At 45.1% G+C, this 17,768-nt stretch overlaps 1 long non-coding RNA gene and 1 pseudogene across 3 annotated transcripts in view; one reads left to right on the top strand and one right to left on the bottom strand.

Annotated features, from left to right (window-relative positions):
- The window catches only part of LOC102155351, a 56,030-nt gene that overhangs the window by 14,518 nt on the left and 23,744 nt on the right, over positions 1-17,768 (top strand). The window contains exons 2-5 of one of the 3 annotated variants that reach the window (XR_005380431.1): positions 281-421; positions 7,907-8,009; positions 11,973-12,063; positions 16,124-16,985. This is a non-coding gene — a long non-coding RNA (uncharacterized LOC102155351). Of the gene's footprint in view, positions 1-280; positions 422-7,906; positions 8,010-11,972; positions 12,064-15,692; positions 16,986-17,768 lie in introns of those variants that run through there. The other 2 variants (XR_005380429.1, XR_005380430.1) reach the window with 2 other exon arrangements.
- LOC100683969 lies at positions 8,776-9,100 on the bottom strand (annotated as a pseudogene).

The raw sequence follows: 17,768 nt of genomic DNA, 5'->3' as shown, positions 1-17,768 counted from the left end.
TTATTAGGCAGGGCCTGGAAGTGGGAGATAGGGTCAGGTATGTCTTTAGTTCTTTATTGTACTTTCTAGAATGTGGGACAAGAGAGGCTCTCAGCTTCAAAAAAAAAAAAATTAAGAAAAGGTAAATGTGTGTGTGCTTCCATACCCAGTGCTATGATGATAATAAAACACAGCCATTGTTACTGAGAGTGCCATGCAGCCACGATGCTAAGAACATTCTAGCCATACATCCCTGAATTGTCAAAGAAGGTAAAATAAATATTATCATCCTTATTTATAGATGAGGAACTTGAGCCTCTGAGAAGTGAAGCAGTTTGGAGAAGGTCACCAATATTAAGTGATAAAGGTGGGATTTAAGCCTGCCTTTGTCAAACTCCTGAACCTAGATACTTCAGCCATCCACAGCCAACCAACTGGAGAGGTGAGTAGAGAAAAGTGCTGCCACCAAAAACAAAGAAGAGCTTATGTATTCATTGATTCAGTAAGTATTTACAGTGCACGCACTTGTACCAGACACTAGGCATGGAAAAGTAGGTACTGTCAACTCCAGATTAATCTCCATGCAGAGAAACTGCTGCCACGATGGGCCCAAGGTCGGAGACCAGAGGCGAACAGACCAAAGAGGGAGGCCAGTGCCTGGGGTTTAGATCAAGAGCAAACAGACATGGCACCTCCAGTTACAGATGCCATAGGGTGTCACACACACCGAGGTGAGCGGAAGTGGGCACAGTCGGGGCAGTGGTGGTGGCGTGATGACTCAGAGGACAAAGTAAACCTTCACCTCTTCTTTTTAGAAGAAATATTAGGATTTTGGGGGTTGGACTAATCTGGTTGCTAATCCTGGTACTCAGCTTACTAGTTGTATGACCTTGGAAAATTCATTTATGTCCTGGTAAGCACTTGTCACCCTGGAAAGAGCCATCACCTGCCCCCAATCCCAACACACACCCTCATGCCCCCATCTGTATTCAGACCAGCGCCTGGCCAGGGGACCTTTACGGTTCCAGAATCTTTCCCATCCTGCACCCACTCCCTTACGTGCCTTTGTCATGAACTGTGTGACCTCATGGGAACTCCATCATCTTCCCTAATCTTTTTGGGTCTCCTTTTCCTCATTTGTTAGATGGACTGACTATCTGAGCTCTCTTCCAGTTCCAACATTTCTGAGGTGGCCATTTACTGAGCACCGACTATGCCCCAGGTACTGCTGCTCCAGATTTTTACAATCATTAATTACTTGTCACACACATCCTATGAGTGAGTGTGGCACCCCCATTTTGTAGATGAGCTTTAAAATTCAGAGATATACCAGATGGTTTTTCCAAGGTCATACAACTAGTAAGTTGAGTACCAGGATTAGAAGCCAGGTTGGCCCAACCCCAAGAGCCCCAATATTTCTTACCACCTCTAAAAAGAAGAGGTGAAGGTTTTACTTTGTCCTCTCTGTCATTATGCCACCACCACTGCCCGGACTGTTCCCACGTACACAGCTCTCCCCTTGTTCTTGCCGTCATCCTTTTCCAGCCTCCTTGGCCTTATTTCTGGGAGACATCGGTAGGTGATGTGCTCTTGCCCTGCCATCATTCATTCGGGACTCATGAAGAGGGCCCCTAACCTTTGGCCTTCTAAGATCCTGTGCCTCCCACACTAGGCACCCCCAGCCCCAGCCCAGACACTGTGTACAGCTGTGGAAATACTCTGCCTCCTAGATCTTGACTTCCTCCACAGACAGAACCTGAGTCAGTCACTTCCCCGGCACCAAAGTCCTCTCCACCCTCCTCCCCGCCCCCCCTCAAAGCACCTCTGAATGGCCTCCCTCCTTTCTAACTTCAAACACCACAACTTAACATGGTCTCTCCAGTTTTTCCTCTCCCTGTCCCCCCACCCCAGCAAGGCTACCTCCTCCCTAAGCTGTATGTCACTCTCTGGGCCACCTCCTCCAGGAAGGACCTTTCTCAAATATTTCCTTCCCTTCAGGCATCTTCAAACTCTCCCTCTCTTTGAGCATCTCTCCCACGCCCAGCTCAGGAAGCATCCCCCACTGAACGGATGGTGATGTTTCTTCCCTTGGCTATTTTTGGAAGACTCACTCTTCATAACCTTTTCTTGGACATCTGAGCACCCATTTCACTCCCCCGAAGCACCGCCCTCCAGACTCGGCCAACTGCAGCCTCCAAATCTAAGGATCTTTTCTCAGTGCTTATTCCTGGATTAGTAGAATCTGCTGTCAACCCCAAGCCTTATGACTCCATTGCTCTCAACTTGTCCTTTGCATCACCTTTTGGCTCTGTTTCCTGACTTCCCTGAGCCTGTTTCCCATCCACTAAAAGAGGAAGATGAACACCAACATCAGAAGATTGTCTGGGGCACCGAATGAGATACCCTGTGCCTGACACACTGAAGGGACCCTACCTGGTTATTGCTGCCAGGGTTGCTTTTCTCTTACATTGGGAGAATCTCGATTTACCAGTCTACGCCACCACACGTAGCAAACACTGCAAGCCTCTGCAGGGTAGAGATCCTCTGGCCCTAAGGAAACTCAAGAATCTGCCTTGCACACAGTAGGTGCGCAGTCAGTTCCCTGTTGATGGTGATGACGGCCTTATAACCTCGAGCTACTTCCCCAGCCTTTCAATGTCAGTAAACCACAAATGCTTTTTCCACCACAGACTTGGCTGTTTAACAGTTTCAATCCTTTGAAAAGGAAAATGACTCCCTTATTTTTCACTTACTTTCTGGTGTTAGAGCCCTTTGATGTTCCAAAGGCCTTTCAAGAAAACCTCTTTAGTAATAGGACCTTGGTTTTTGCCACAGGGAAGTGAACTTGAACCCCAAAGGTTGAGCTGGGACTCTGGAGTCCCAGGCAGGCGTTTTTTTCTCGCAGGCTCCAGGCCTGACCCCAGCCCAGAGCTTGGAGAAAATGCTATTTGCAAGCTCTTCATCCTTCTCAAAGCTGTCATTTTCGTCAGCCTCACTGGGCATTTTGACAAATGCCTTTGCTAATTACTTAATTATTTTGGCCTGCACAAGTGTGGGGGCTATTTCCTTAAAGAAAAGAGGGCTTAGCCAGTCCATTCTCATCCATGCAAGGCTTGAGAGTAGCCTCCTTCAATCCTATTAAAGTGTTTGGCTAACTAAGCACCCCTACCCGTCAAATTAACTCCAATACATTATGATGCAAGAACACAGGCACAAAGCCCTCCTTCCCCAAAGCCAGGCTAAAGCTAGCATCTGTTTTCTTATGCCTCTGGCTTGTTTCTCCTAGCTCCAGCCTCTTTTGCATGGGAAAGAAACCTGTGCTTCTCTTGCTGACTTTCAATTAAAGAAACAATTAGGATAAATGGGTCAACGTGTCCCTCCTGGAATTAGCCGGGAGTGTGAGCCTGTCACCCAGTCCTTGGCACAGCGGGGTGCGCCACAGCGGGACCGTGTGGAAGACACCCTGCCGGGGTGGGAGGCTTTCCCCAGGCTGGCCAGTGGGGACATTCTTGTCCCCCTAAGAAGTGCCCTGTCTGAGCATCCTCTCTCCGCACAAGCCTCACATCTCCGCCCCCCGCCCTGGCTGTGTCTTCTGTGGCACCTTGGAGAAAAAAGACCCTTGACCAGTTCATTTGTTCAGGGAACACGGGAGGCCCAAACAAACTCAGAATTGAGCCCCAAACGCAAATTGCGCTGGGAGGTGTGAATTCTGCACAGTGGTTGTCCACGCCGACCAGATAAACAGCCAGCACCAGGCCAGAGGCTAGCACGGTGCCTGGCACCTGGTGGGTCCCCGGCAAAGGGCGGCTGGGCGTGGAATACTCCCCAGCCTGCAGCAAGAGAGGAGTCGGGCACAGTTGAGACTCGGTGGATCACTGGAGGGGGCAGGGGACTCACAGGGGCTCCAATTAGGGCTGACCCAGGTATTTGTTTGCACAGCTGGGACCAGAGAAACTGAGCTGACCTGGGTCTTTCTCATGAAAATGCAATGAGGGCAGAGCTGCCCCTGAACATACCAGCATCTTGCGTAGAGTGGAGGACCGGCTCACACTGTCGGCTAGCCTCACACTAAGGGATCTGGGAGGCACACCCCCATCTCTGCACACAAGGAAACTGAGGCCCGGCAACAGTGAGTGGTTTGCCTAAAGTCACACAGCCAGTGAGAAAGTCTGAAACGCACATAGTTCATTTGCCATGGTGGTTGAAAAGATAAAATTCATAGGACAGATTTAACGAGGAGTCTGTAAGATCTATAGGAAGAAAATTTTAAAGATCTAGTGAGATTCATAAAAGAAAACTGGAGTCAATGAGAAGACACACCCATCTTTTGAAATGTCATTCTCCCTCAACTAATGTATCTGCTCAGTGCTTTTCCAGTTAGAATAGAAAGAGGACTGGAAGGGAGGGAGAGGTGAAAAAATGGCATTAAAATTTATCCGGAAAAAAAAATAAAATTTATCCGGAAAAATGAACATAGGGAAATATGTGGGGAAAGGCCAAAGAAGAATAATGAAGCAGCACTACTCTTACTAGTTATTAAAATACATCATGAAATGACAATAATTAAAACAGTTCACAGCAGAGGAAAAAAATAGTAGAGCAAAAGAGGAGGAGACCATAAATAGACTGAAGTGCCCATGGAAATTCAGTTTATGATAAATATGGCACTTCGACTTAATGAGCAAAGAGAGATCATTCGATGATTGGAGGTCATTGCTTATCAGCTGGACGGAATCATGAAGTCAGACTCTACACCCAAATAAACTTTAGTTGGATGCAAGATTTAAACTGTAGAAAGGAAACCATATAATATCTCAGAGAAAACATGTACGTCTATATAATCTAAAAGTGGAGTACTTTCTAAGCAGATTATGTGACCCAGAAACCAAAAGGATCAATGGATACATTTGACCACATGAAAATGTGACAATTTCTATAGGGCAAAAATAAGTGCCATGAACAAAGATAAATAAAACTGGGGAAAAGTGTTTGTAGTCTATGAGTCTAAAGGGTTAGTTTCTAGTTTCCTATTTTATGAAGAGTGCACCGGAATCATCAAGATCTGCAAGGTACAACTCAACAGAGGAACAGGCAAAGTAGGTGAGTACGTACGTAGTTCAATGGAACAAAAGATCCAGGATAATAATGTGGTGAAACTCACAATGGTACCACGGCCACTCCTGAAACAATCTTCCCTATGGCTTATTTTCATCAGAAAGTCCACTGGTGGATTTTCAGTTGTGTATTTACTTAAGACTGTCGTGGCCGGTTTGTTCTCCGTGGGCCCACTCCTCAGTGGGAAGAGCCAGGACAACCACAGGGACCACCACCCCCACCTGCCTGCCAGTCCCCAAAACCACCACCAACCCTCCCTCAGGCCGGGTCCTGGGCAGGTGCCATGCTACCCTCCAGCACTCCAGGAAAGGAACAAAACCCACAGCATTTTAATGTCATCAAATATTCACGCCACCTCCTGCTAAGGCCGCCCTCACTGCTCCTGGCTCCCATAACAGCCGGAAACCCACCATGGGTTTAGGTTTCCTGCAACTCCAGCTACCTACGATGCAAAGAACCCAGAATAGAAGTAAAAAAGAAAATGCCTCTGAACAGTGGTCACTCTTTCCTCAGAGGATGGACTGTGTGTCCCTTGACAATTCTGGCTGTATGCACTGTCCCATCAAGGCTGGCCATCTGCTGATTTCTCGGAGAGCAGCAGTGAATTAAACACGGTTACTGGGGTCTGCCGCCAGAAACCGAGCCACGGCAGAAAGGTTGGTCAAAGGCACAGAAAGAGGAGGGCAGCACAGAGGTGATGCCTCAGAGGCAGATTACAAAACCAAATGAAGTTAGCCGTGCCATGTTTAAGGCAAGGCAGTGTGTCATCCATTTGAGAAATCAAATGACGTTTTACCCCAGAAAGAATCAGCCTCAAAATCATTGTGGAGTATCAATAAATAGGGTATTGATTAGGCTCGAGGTCCGTAACTCCCCTACTTACTTGTTGTCTAAGCACAGACTGTGCGGGGGAGCAAGGCGAGAACCCACGAGCCACACACACAGAACAGCATAGAATCAAAGGAAACCTAGAACCTCGATCTGCACACGAACAGATGGTGCACGTTCCACAGAAACTCCAGGGAGGGACACTTGCTTTTCACCTCCGAACCTTTTTTATTTTTTGGTGAATGCTCTTCGCATTCAAAAAGTTAACTGTAACGTTCTCCCAATGCACGCTGCTCACTCCTCTCTGGAGTCCTCTGCCCCTTTTAACAGGTTCAGACCTATCTCCAGGCCCCCAGCCCCACCTCACACAGGCCCGTGTCAGGGGCAGGAGTGCCAGGCCGGCCTGCTTCGGGGAGGAGACAGCTGGGCCCCAAGCCACAGACAGGCTGCAGAGCTCATTTCCAGAAACCAACTGTTAAGGGTGACATTCCCCTCAACTCAGGTTATTTTTCTCTGCACCAGGCTTGAAGGGAGATGCTTGGGGGGCCCTGCACAAACAGAACCTCCTCCTCCCCTCCCCAGATTTCCATCGTCAGCCCTTCCTTTCAGGAAAGACAAAGGCTTGCATTCCACAATTAGCGACAGAAGGTTTAAAATGCAAATTAATGGTGGAGCTCACAAACCCTTGTGAAAGAGTTTCCACTTAGGTGTTAATTATTTCCACCTCCTTCCTGGGCTGGGCTGAGGAAGAGGAGGGAGCAGAGAGAGTGGGAGAGGGGAAGAGGGAAGAAAGCCTGTGTGGACCCCGAGGTGAGGGGGAGGAGGTGCCAAGGGTGAAGGTTGGAGGACTTCCCTAGTCACCCCTCCCTGCACGGGACAGAACTAGCCAGAGGGGCCCCCACCCCCGTCACCGTCTCTGTCAGAGGCCTTCCTCTAGACTAGGAAAGCTGGGCAGAGCCACAGAGGAAGCGGAGAAAAACCACCTGTGAGTCTCCTGCTCCACGAGGCCAGAGCATACCTGGAGGGAGTGATGACCCTCGTGACGAAAGGGCAGGTCCAAGGAGCCCAAGATTAGTGCCACCTGAAGGGTCTTCTGTCTGGGTGGGATGGGCACAGATCTGAGCGGCCTGAAGGGCCGCGTTCCCTGTTGCCCAGAGAGTGGGACAGCTGGACAGCCGGACAGCCGGACAGAAGGCAGGGGGAGAGTGCGCTAGCAGGCCACCCGCCACCCGGAGTGGATGAACCCAACGAAGGGCACCTAGTGCCTCTGTATATTTTGCTTAAAAATGGCCAGAGTGACACATATTTATGCAAACATGACAGGAGAGTATAAAAGTAAAGTTTCCCCTCTCCCCACTAGAAGTTAATGTAGGTTTTTCCAGAACTTTTTATGTATATACAATCAACTACACAAGTAGAGTTTTATGACAATAAGATCACGTTCTGTTTTGTCCTGTGGCAGGCTCTTTTTCTCCAGTCAGTAATGTATCGTGGACGTCTTTCCATACCAGTGCACTTATACCTGTGGTTAATAGTAATAGTTGAAATAAATACTTTTAGGAAGTTGTTTTCATGATTTTTTTCTGATGCTTAAAGTGGAGCATATTTAAGAGAGAAAACTTGGGAAGCACACACGAATGTAAAGAAGCAGAGGCTCCCACAGTGCCAGCACCCTGCAATGCCCGCTGCTCCTACTTTGCCCGCGACCCGAAGGCTGGAGTCCCGAGGTGCTGTGGGTTCCCGCCGGGGGTACTGACGGCGACCAGCAAGGCCGCTGGGCCGGGCACCCGAGGCTGCGGACCCCGCGCCTTCTCTTCTGCAGCCCCGAGCACAGAGGAGCTTCAGGCCGCCCCGGAAGCCAGTGCAGGGCCTCAGGGCCCATGGGTCCCCATCCCGCAGTGATGGCACTGCCCCCTGCCTGCAGGAGAGGTCGCTGCCCTTACTAGTCTACCAACCCCTCTGCTGGTTTCTTCTTTCTCCTCAGGAAATGTATCACAGTCTTCAACATTCCCCAGCTGGACGTAAGCCCCACGAACCAGAGACCATCTTCCGTTTATCTGCTGTGCCCAACATATAACCGGCTCCCAGTAAGTGTCTGTTGAATAAATGAATCGGCTAAGCATGCACCCCACCGCCTGGTCTTTGCTTGAAACATCACCCCTGCCTGTGGCACCCTTTCCTTCTGTACATGGTGTCAGTGCTTAGGGCCTCCCTCAAAGCTTATCTCCTCCAAGCCTTTCCTGACTTGCTCATTTCTCTTTACTCAGACCAGCCCTCATTTCACTATATTCTGATTTTTGCCAATTATTCACCAGATGGGCCAGCATTCACAACTCCATCTACTATATATAGTAGTAGATGGAGTTCTTTCTTTCTTTCTTTCTTTCTTTCTTTCTTTCTTTCTTTCTTTCTTTCTTTCTTTCTTTCTTTCTTTCTTTCTTTCTTTCTTCTTCTTCTTTTTTTTTCTTCTTTTAGAAAGCTAAGCCAAGGGAAACTGTTTTTGTGGGTGGGTTGTATTGCTTAGTCTCAAAGCGGAGGCTAGGAGACTGCCCATGTGATCCATCTCTCTGTCTGCCATACTTTCTTTTTCTCAGTCTGGTTTCCTCTTTTATATAAATGAAGGGATTGCCCTACAATCATTCTGTAGTTTCTCCTGAGTGCCAAGTTTAATGATTCCAGACTTGGATCTATGTTTCCATTCATTTCATAAGACCTTTCATTTTGATTAGAAGTCTTACCTCCTGAAAAGATTTCATGAATCTCGATTCCTGGCTTCAATTTTAAGACTCTGCAACAGAAAATCACAAATGGCCTTCATTTAGTTAGAGCTGATTTTCTTTTTTTTTTTTTACATTAAAACACTCATAATTGGAGTATTTTTATTTTACGTACAATGAGTCGGCATCAAAGTAGGTTCTTGGACATCTGCAGTTAAGGTAGGTATCTTGGATGACCCATTCAAGGAAGTTCACTTAATCCAACTTAATGAAGCCTATATCCTTGGCGTACTGACGGAAACACTGGTGGCATATGTTGAGGCCATATTTCCGGATCAGACCGTGCCAGTTTGAACAGATGCGGCAAGAACGAGAGCCCTGGCCAAACTTCCTCGGGTGGCTCCAGTAGAGCTGCTGGTGACCCATCTTGCTCTTTCTGATGCAATGAGGCAAAAAAAAAAAAAAAAAAAAAAAAAAAGTAGAGCTGATTTTCAAGAGTAATTCTTGAGTTTACTAATTACCCTTTCTTGTTCTGCATCATGGTTGTAATTTATGACATATGGACAGTGCCCTATTTCTGAATGACTTACTAAGACCTGGTGATGCCTCCTTGTGCTATCACTTTTCCATTTTTCCCAGAGAAGTTCTGGCTGCTGCCACCTGAGAACCTGGCCCCTCTGCTAATGCTACCATTGTTATCAAAGAAGTCAACACCTTTGAGATCCCTGAAGCTCCGAGAAGTCCAGTTTATATTTCCCTTCCTTCACACCACCTCCAATTCCACCAAGCCTAGTGTCTCTTTCCATGACAGGCATTGCCTCTCACCTTCGCCCAACTTGACTAGTCCCCAGACTTGTCTGTGAACCTATGGTGTGTTTAACTTCAGTGTTCTTTTTTTTTTTTTTTTAATTTATTCATGATAGGCACACAGTGAGAGAGAGAGAGAGAGAGGCAGAGACATAGGCAGAGGGAGAAGCAGGCTCCATGCACCCGGAGCCCAACGTGGGATTCAATCCCGGGTCTCCAGGATCGCGCCCTGGGCCAAAGGCAGGCGCCAAACCGCTGCGCCACCCAGGGATCCCTAACTTCAGTGTTCTATTCCTGGAAGTTCTATTTGGTTCTTTTTCATATCTGCTAGATTTTTTTTTTACTGTTTATTATTCCCTACAAATATGTTCAAGTTTATAATTTATTTGATAAATACATTTGTTTTATAATAGTCTCTGATCATTTCACTACCAAAGGTAGGTGCAGGTTTGTTTCTGCTGTCTGTTGTTTCTCTTGATTTTCACTCTTGTTGCATTTCTTGTGCAAGCCATAATCTTCAGGAATAAAAAAAATGCTTCAAATGACACACAGAAACAAAATCTCTCAGTCATTCTTAAACCCAGTAATTCACAATCATCCTGATGCAGGAAAAAGGGATGTGTGTTGGAAATATATGTGTAAGCCCAGGATCACCTGTCAAGGTCTGTTGGAGTTGAGTCTATTGAATTTTTGAACTCATCTCTTTGTAGAGCTGACTCCTGTGACCTTTCTTCCTCTTCCTTGGCTACAACTCACCCACTGCCCTCAGGCTTACCTTAATAATTGTTATGTGATGTTCACAAAGCTTGTCAAATCCATTACTACTGTGATTTTCCCTGCAGTCCTTTGAGATGGGCAGAACTGGGTGTTTTTATCCTAATTTTCCAGACAATAAAACAGTTCCAGTGAGCTTAAAAGTCTTGCCCAAAATAATGAGGGTAAAGAATGGGGAGAGAGTGAGATGAGACCTTGATGCTGTCCTCCCCCCATGTAGCATCTCTTCATTGGTGGATTACAGGCAGCTGATTTCCCAAACCAAACCACTGCATTTCTTGCCAAGAGACATTTCTTTCCAGCAATGAGGTTGAGAGACATGACTGGTCACTCAAACTGGCTATAAGGTGATGGTTCCTCTAGTATGGCCCTCAACTCTCTTTCAGTGAGGCCTGGGTTCCCACACCTAGCCAATGCAGAAGCTCTTGTGATTTTTCTTATGTCTTGAGTGAGAGGATGAGCAATCACCTAGAAGAGATGGAAAGAAAGAGGAGGGACAGACCTCATTAACAGGAGCTGAGGAACTGGGCCTGTTGGATCAGACTTGTTGGAGCTGAAAGCCCTTAGAGAAATGTTGCACCTACTTGCAGAAACCTTTACAGCAGGAAGAAGGAGAGACAGACCACTGAGTCATGGAAAATGATGTTTTGGAAAATGCCTGCAGTAGTTTGAAAGTGGACATCTCTGAATGGCTGGAACGCTCCCCTGGGGTGTGAGAGGTAGAGAACAGTAAACACCAGTTTCAAAGAATGCCGGGCCTCTCTGTCAAGCTGATGACTGCTGGAATGTGAGGACCAAGAGGTGGAATGGGCCAGACACTTTTCTCAGTAAGCAATCTAATAGAGATACAAAAGAAAGGAACTCCTTTTAGAGCTGTGAGGACCCTTGAAACCCATGAAAGGGTGTGTGACACCAAATTCAGACAGAGCTGGTTTACATGCAAGCTCTCCAGTGACTGGCTGGTGACCTTGGGCAAATCGTTTAATTTTTTTAAACTTCAGTGTCTTCATCAACAAAATAAGGAGCAACAACAATATTGCCTATGTTATAGGATGGTTTAGAGAGAATGAAATGACCTGAAGCATATTAAGTGCATGGTAACAGCTAGCTAGTACTGCTACCCTTCTTATGAGGTTCAGAGAACCCTCTGAGGTTCAGACAGGCAACATGCCTCAGGTCATCCAGGACAGACTCCCTGATGGGTGGTCATTATAGCAAAGCACTTATTTGGATTTTTTTAAAAAATTTTTCTCAAGGACTCAGTTTCCTCATCTGTAAAATGGTTATAATATATATTCTCAATATTTTATTCAAAACCTTGGAGCCAGATGTGTTCAAAGCTTAGAAAGTTCAATGTGAGGGGTGCCTGGGTGGCTCATCCAGTTAATTGTTGGACCCTTGATTTTGGCTCAGGTCATGATCTCAGGGTCATTGGATCAAACCCCACATCATGCTTTGTGCTCAGCACAGAGTCCACTTGTCCCTCTCCCTCTGCTCCTCCTCCTGCTCACTCTCACTCTCCCCTCCACCCAGATATATAAAATCTTTTTTTAAAAAATTTCATTGTGAATGCCGATCTCCAGAGGGGCATGGGGCAGAATCCAGTAATCAAACACATCAGTATTTTTGCAGCAAAATGTGAGAGTGTTTAAGTGAGAGAAATAAAGACTGCATATAGTTTCATGTTGGTTCAGGTCAGACTTTGCTAACCTGCCAATCTGCAATTTTAATAAGAAGTATTTTGGTTTTTAGGCTCTGAAAATTCAGATTGTGGACCTGTGATGCCTATTTCAGATGATTTGGAGGACTCTACAAGATGGCCCACAGCAAGTGGCTGGCATAGGTGGGAGCTCTATATTAAAGTAACTATTATCATCAGCTAGTCCAGTGCTCAAACGCAGGGCTGCAAGGTGTTAAGTCATGGAGACTGTCCAGGCAGGATATGACAATCTCAGAGACCCTCAGGAAGATGTCTTACCCTAGCACTCAGCCTAAGCATACCATGCCCTTCCTGCAGGGCTAAATAGATGAGAAAGGGGCAAATGCCCCATGAACACCTCTTATACAATCAGTCTGAACCATGAGACCTTTACGAGTTCTCTTGGGTAAGAGCCCATTTTTGGAAGCCTCTGGAAACTGTGAAGGTTATTCTATTTTTTTTTATTGGAGTTCAATTTGCCAACATATAGCATAACACCCAGTGCTCATCCTGTCAAGTGCCCCCTCAGTGCCTGTCACTCAGTCACCCCAACCCCTTGCCCACCTTCCTTTCTACCACCCCTTGTTCGTTTCCCAGAGTTAGGTGTTTCTCATGTTTTGTCACCTTCACTGATATTTACCACTCATTTTCTCTCCTTTCCCCTTTATTCCCTTTCACTATTTTTTATATTCCCCAAATGAATGAGACCATATAATGTTTGTCCTTCTCCAATTGACTTACTTCACTCAGCATAATATGTGAGGGTTATTTTAGTTAGGGAATGAGGAGGATGATGCTCTAACCCAGAGACTGAAACCTCAAGGACCAGACAAAGGAGTTGGGTGTGGCTTATGGCAAGTGGGACAATACCTGCCCATCCCAAAGGGAAGATGCCACCCACTTCGAGTCATTGGTTTCCATGTAGTATTTAAGCCTTGTGTTGCCTAACCATTTGAATTGTTAGGAGTCAAAATCTGAAATATGTGAAATATCCTGGCTTTTACCTGGTGGCCACTAATATTTTTTAATTAGTTAATTTATTTGAGAGAGAGAGAGAGAGAGAGAGAGAAAGAGAGGGCAGAAAGAAGGACAGAGGGAGAGGTAGAATGAGAATCTCAAGCAGACTCTCACTGAACACAGAGCCCCAAAGTGGGGATCAATCTCCCAACCCTGAGATCACATGACCTGAGCTGAAGCCAAGAGTGGGATGGTTAACCAACTGAACCACCACCAACTGAACACCCCTGCCACTAATATTTTTAAACATTGTACAAATGCAACAAAATGGCTATGGACCTCTGATCTAAACAATCAGAGCAATTTAAGTGAGAGCATACTGTGTGTTAGACAGTGCCCTACAAGTACAATGGGCTTATATTTAATCCTACAGCAACACTAGGAAGGAGGAGCTATCAGTGGCATTTTACAGAGCAGGAAAATTAAGGCTCAGAGGACAACATTACATAAAAATGGTTAATGTCCTACAAGTCAATAAAACTGTAACCTTGGGGGCTCTCCTTTCTACAAACAGAAATCATTTACATCCCTACTGAAAAAAAAATTATCAGTCTTCTACAAGTTAATATTAAAGTTACAGTGTCTGGACTTTAAGCATAGTTATCTTAGTCAGCCCAGGCTTCCGTAATAAAATACCTCAGACTGGGTGGCTTAAACAACAAATATTTATTTTCTCAAGTTCTAGAGGCTGGAAGTCCAAGATCAAGGCTCTGGCCAATTGGGATCCCTGGGTGGCGCAGCGGTTTGGCGCCTGCCTTTGGCCTAGGGCGCGATCCTGGGGACCCGGGATCGAATCCCACATCAGGCTCCCGGTGCATGGAGCCTGCTTCTCCCTCTGCCTATGTCTCTGCCTCTCTCTCTCTCTCTCTCTCTGTGACTAGCATAAATAAATAAGAATTAAAAAAAAAAAAAAAAAAAAAAAAAGGCTCTGGCCAATTCAGTTTCTGGTGAGAAACTGAATTCTCTCTTTCTGGTTTGTAGATGCCCATTTTTTTTGCTATATCCTCACATGACCTTCCTTGATATATGCATGTGGGGTGATGGGGAGAGAGAACTCTTTGTTATCTCTTCTTTTTAAATTAAAAAAAATTTTTTTTAAATATTTTATTTATTCATTCATGAGGGACACACATACAGAGAGAGAGAGAGAGAGAGAGAGAGAGGCAGAGACACAGGCAGAGGGAGAAGCAGGCTCCATGCAGGGAGCCTGACATGGAACTCGATCCGGGGACTCCAGGATCACACCCTGGGCTGAAGGCCACTGAGCCACCCGGGCTGCCCTGGTGTCTCTTCTTATGAGGACACTAATCCTATTGAATCAGGGCCTCACTCTCATTAACCTTAAGCACTTCCTTAGAGATCTTATCTCAAAAGATAGCTCCAGTGGAGTTAGGACTTCAATATACAAATTTTGGAGAGACAGAAACATTTAGACTCCAATAGATAATAAATAGTAAGTCAAACAAAATGATAATTCCTTAGAGCATCAGACAGTCCTGAAGTTAGTTTGTTGGACAGTTCTCTCTGACATTGAAACAAGAGCATGCCGATAAGTTAAGATAACTTCTTTATCTTATATCTAAGTTTTGGAAAATTTTTCTTAACAGGAACTTTGAAAGAAAATCTTAAAGAGCCATCACTTGATAAGTCAGGAAAGCTGTTTTGTTCATATGAAAATAAAAGTTAGCACTAAAAACTGGCAAGTGAATACTAAAAAAACTTTATCTCCTGATTCTCTTATAAAATATTCCTTGTATCCTTACTAAATATGTCTGCCATTATAATGCTTCCTTTGGAAAAGTTGGAATTTTCATGATTTTAGCTTCTCTTTCATTTGTTACACTTTGTTTTATTTTTAAAGATTTATTTATTATTTTAGAGAGAGAATATGTGTGTGAGTGTGAGTGTGAGAGGGGGAGGGAGGAATCTCAAGCAGACTCCCTGCTGAGTGTGGAGCCTGAGGAGAGACTCCATCTCACCACCATGAGACCACGAGCTGAGCAGAAATAGAGTCAGATGCTTAACCAACTGAGCCACCCAGGTGCCTCTCAGTGATTACATTTTAAATTGGTGCTTCCTGGGGCACCTGGATGGCTCAGTTAGTCAAGTATCTGCCTTCAACTCGGGTCATGATCTCAGGGTCCCGGGATCAAGCCCCATGTTGGGCTCCCTGCTCGGTGGAGAGCCTGCTTCTCCCTCTCCCTGTGCCCCTCACCTCGCTCATGCTTGCTCACTCTCTGTCCCTCTCAAATAATAAATACAATCTTTTTTAAAAATGGTGATTCCTTTTCAGAATCACAGTAGCTTCTTGCTAAGATTTATGCAGTCCTCTAATTTTATTTACCAGACCCCACATTTATGAAGCACACATCACTGTGCCAGGCATGGTGCTAAGGCATCTTAAATATGCTATATGATTTATATCCTCCTGTTAGCTCTGTGAGCTACTGACCCCATTTTAAAGATGTGAAAACTGATGCTCACAGCTTGTAAGTAGAAATGCCAGAAACCAGACTTGGATTTTCTTACACCAAGTCTGATGTGCTTGCCATTGTTTAGCAGTTTAGATGTGAGAGTATTTCCTGGGAAGACTGCAATAGTGATATTTATTAATTAAGCAAATAGATGTTGAGCATTAAACATCATATTGGTAGTCACTAGAGATAAAGCAATGAATATGATCCCTGTCCTCACAGACCTTACAGCCGAGAAGGTAGCTTATCTTATCCGTTTTGTGTCATTTTTCTTTCTTTCAGTTTCAGGTAGTCACATGCTACAAACTTATTCAAGGATCTCAGGGAAACACTATTTGAGTTCCTTAGTCTCTGAAATCTGAAACATAGACAATTTTGCCAAGGAAGCTCAAGAGCAGAGCCATGGATAGAATCCCCCAGATGCCTGAGGATGTCATTTCCTAATGGCACTGGTGCCAAATGCCTCCGGTACTGAATTAAGTCAGGATCATCAATACATGAGAAATGGATCTCCAAGAGTATTTCTTTCCTAAAAAAAAAAGGACTGTTTTCCTGGGCAGTCCACTCCACTGGAATTCTTTCTGCTTCACTGAAGGGCTCATCGGCAACTACTCTTTCCTTGGATTTCAAAAAAATTGACTTTTTAAAGATGAAGTACAGAAGAATGATATTCCCTTCGATAATGGATTGTTTTTCTTGCTTCATTCCTCCAGCTCTACTACTTCGGATGACAAGAGAAGACCAACCACATCCATTTAGTTCCACAGATGGACAAAAACCTCAGAGGACTGGCTCTCCTCTATAAGCAAGGAACAAACATGCAGGAATATTGTAAAGACAGACGTCAAGACTTGGCCATTGCTTCCAATTAAGAAGCTATTTCCAAACTCACCAACCAAACTCTTACGTGGTGGGAATTCAGCAAATGGATGGAAAGATGGGTGATTAATTGAGCTAATGCTTATAGTGGCTCTTGACTCAGTTTTTCTTTGCTTACAGGGGAAAAAGTGGAAAGAGTTTCTGGTCCGGCCAGGCATAATTTGGGCAGTTTTGTAAATTTGGGGTCAGTACTAAGGAAGAATCTCGGCACTTGCTCTCTGGACCTCCAAAGACAGAAAGAAATTGAACTCTTTGGAGCTGATCATATCACTGTGCTGAAAACACATGAATGTGCCCTGACTCATACCCATGAGTTCAGTGTCCTCTGAGTTATTTTAATTCTTTATTTTGTATCCATAGCATTATTTCTCCAACCCTGAATAACTGGGCTTTCTTGATTACATTCAGCGTATGTCTTCTCCGGAGGTTTTATTGCCATATTATTGTTCTCACTGGCCTGTTTATGCCAGAGAATGAAAACACTTCATTCTGAAAAGGACGGTGTGTTTTTTTGCGTGAGGGAAAGAAAGAGTCATAATTGGTTCTGATTGTTAAACATGAAGAATAGGCCCTGTCATTTCTATTTAAACTCAGTGAAATGAGAAAACGAAGTTCCAGCTCTGAATGAATAATCCATATTGCCTAAGTAGAGTAATTATAAAGGGATAAGTGGAGAGCAATGGAAGTGAAGCTAGAGACCATGATGCAGCACGACTGAAAAACAAGTGCTCACAATACAGGCTTCCCACCCCCGCCCCCCGCCACCCCCCTCATCTTTTCATCTACAACAGAAGGGGATGGATCCTGAGGAGCTCTTCCTACTTCAGAACCCTGCCGTTCCCACCAGAATCTCACTATTTACTAGCATTGTGGCTTTTTCAGAGGAAAACTTTTATAAGATCCCTACTTCAGGGAGAAACTGGCTTGATTCCTTCCTCTCATCCCCACACCATCTTTACTCTTTCAGCTACTTCAGTGTTACTTTTCTTGCTGCCCTTGACTTGTCTTTCCTTTCTCTTGACATGTTCTCCTGGGCATTCCTGCTGCTTACTGCAATGTCAATCTCAGAGAAAATGGGGTGGCAAGAGTTGTGAATCCTTATGTTGAGTCAGAGCAGATAAAGAGCACGTCCATGGAAAAGGTACTTGAGGTATTTGCCTCTGAGGTAACTGTCATTAGCCAAGGTTTCACATAAGCACTTTCTAATATTTGAGTTTTAAAAATAGAACCTTTATGAGAATGCCTTTGACCCCGCAATTCCCCTCTAGGAATGCACTTCGCTAGAGTGCAAGGCTATAGGTTCAGAAATGACCTCGGAGGCATTGCTTGGAAGGGTCAAAATGGAAACAATGTAAGGGCTCTGTGAAGGTTAGAAAAATCATGGTACATTCAGGCAACAGGCAGTCCATTTGGGCTCCGTGATGTTTCCAGGACACTGAGCAACTCGGACACCTTGTTCAAAGGACTTAAACTCTATAA

This window comes from Canis lupus, chromosome 28 (genome assembly GCF_011100685.1).
Source record: "Canis lupus familiaris isolate Mischka breed German Shepherd chromosome 28, alternate assembly UU_Cfam_GSD_1.0, whole genome shotgun sequence".
NCBI classification, from domain to species: domain Eukaryota; kingdom Metazoa; phylum Chordata; class Mammalia; order Carnivora; family Canidae; genus Canis; species Canis lupus.
This window is presented reverse-complemented; position numbering and strand designations above follow the sequence as displayed.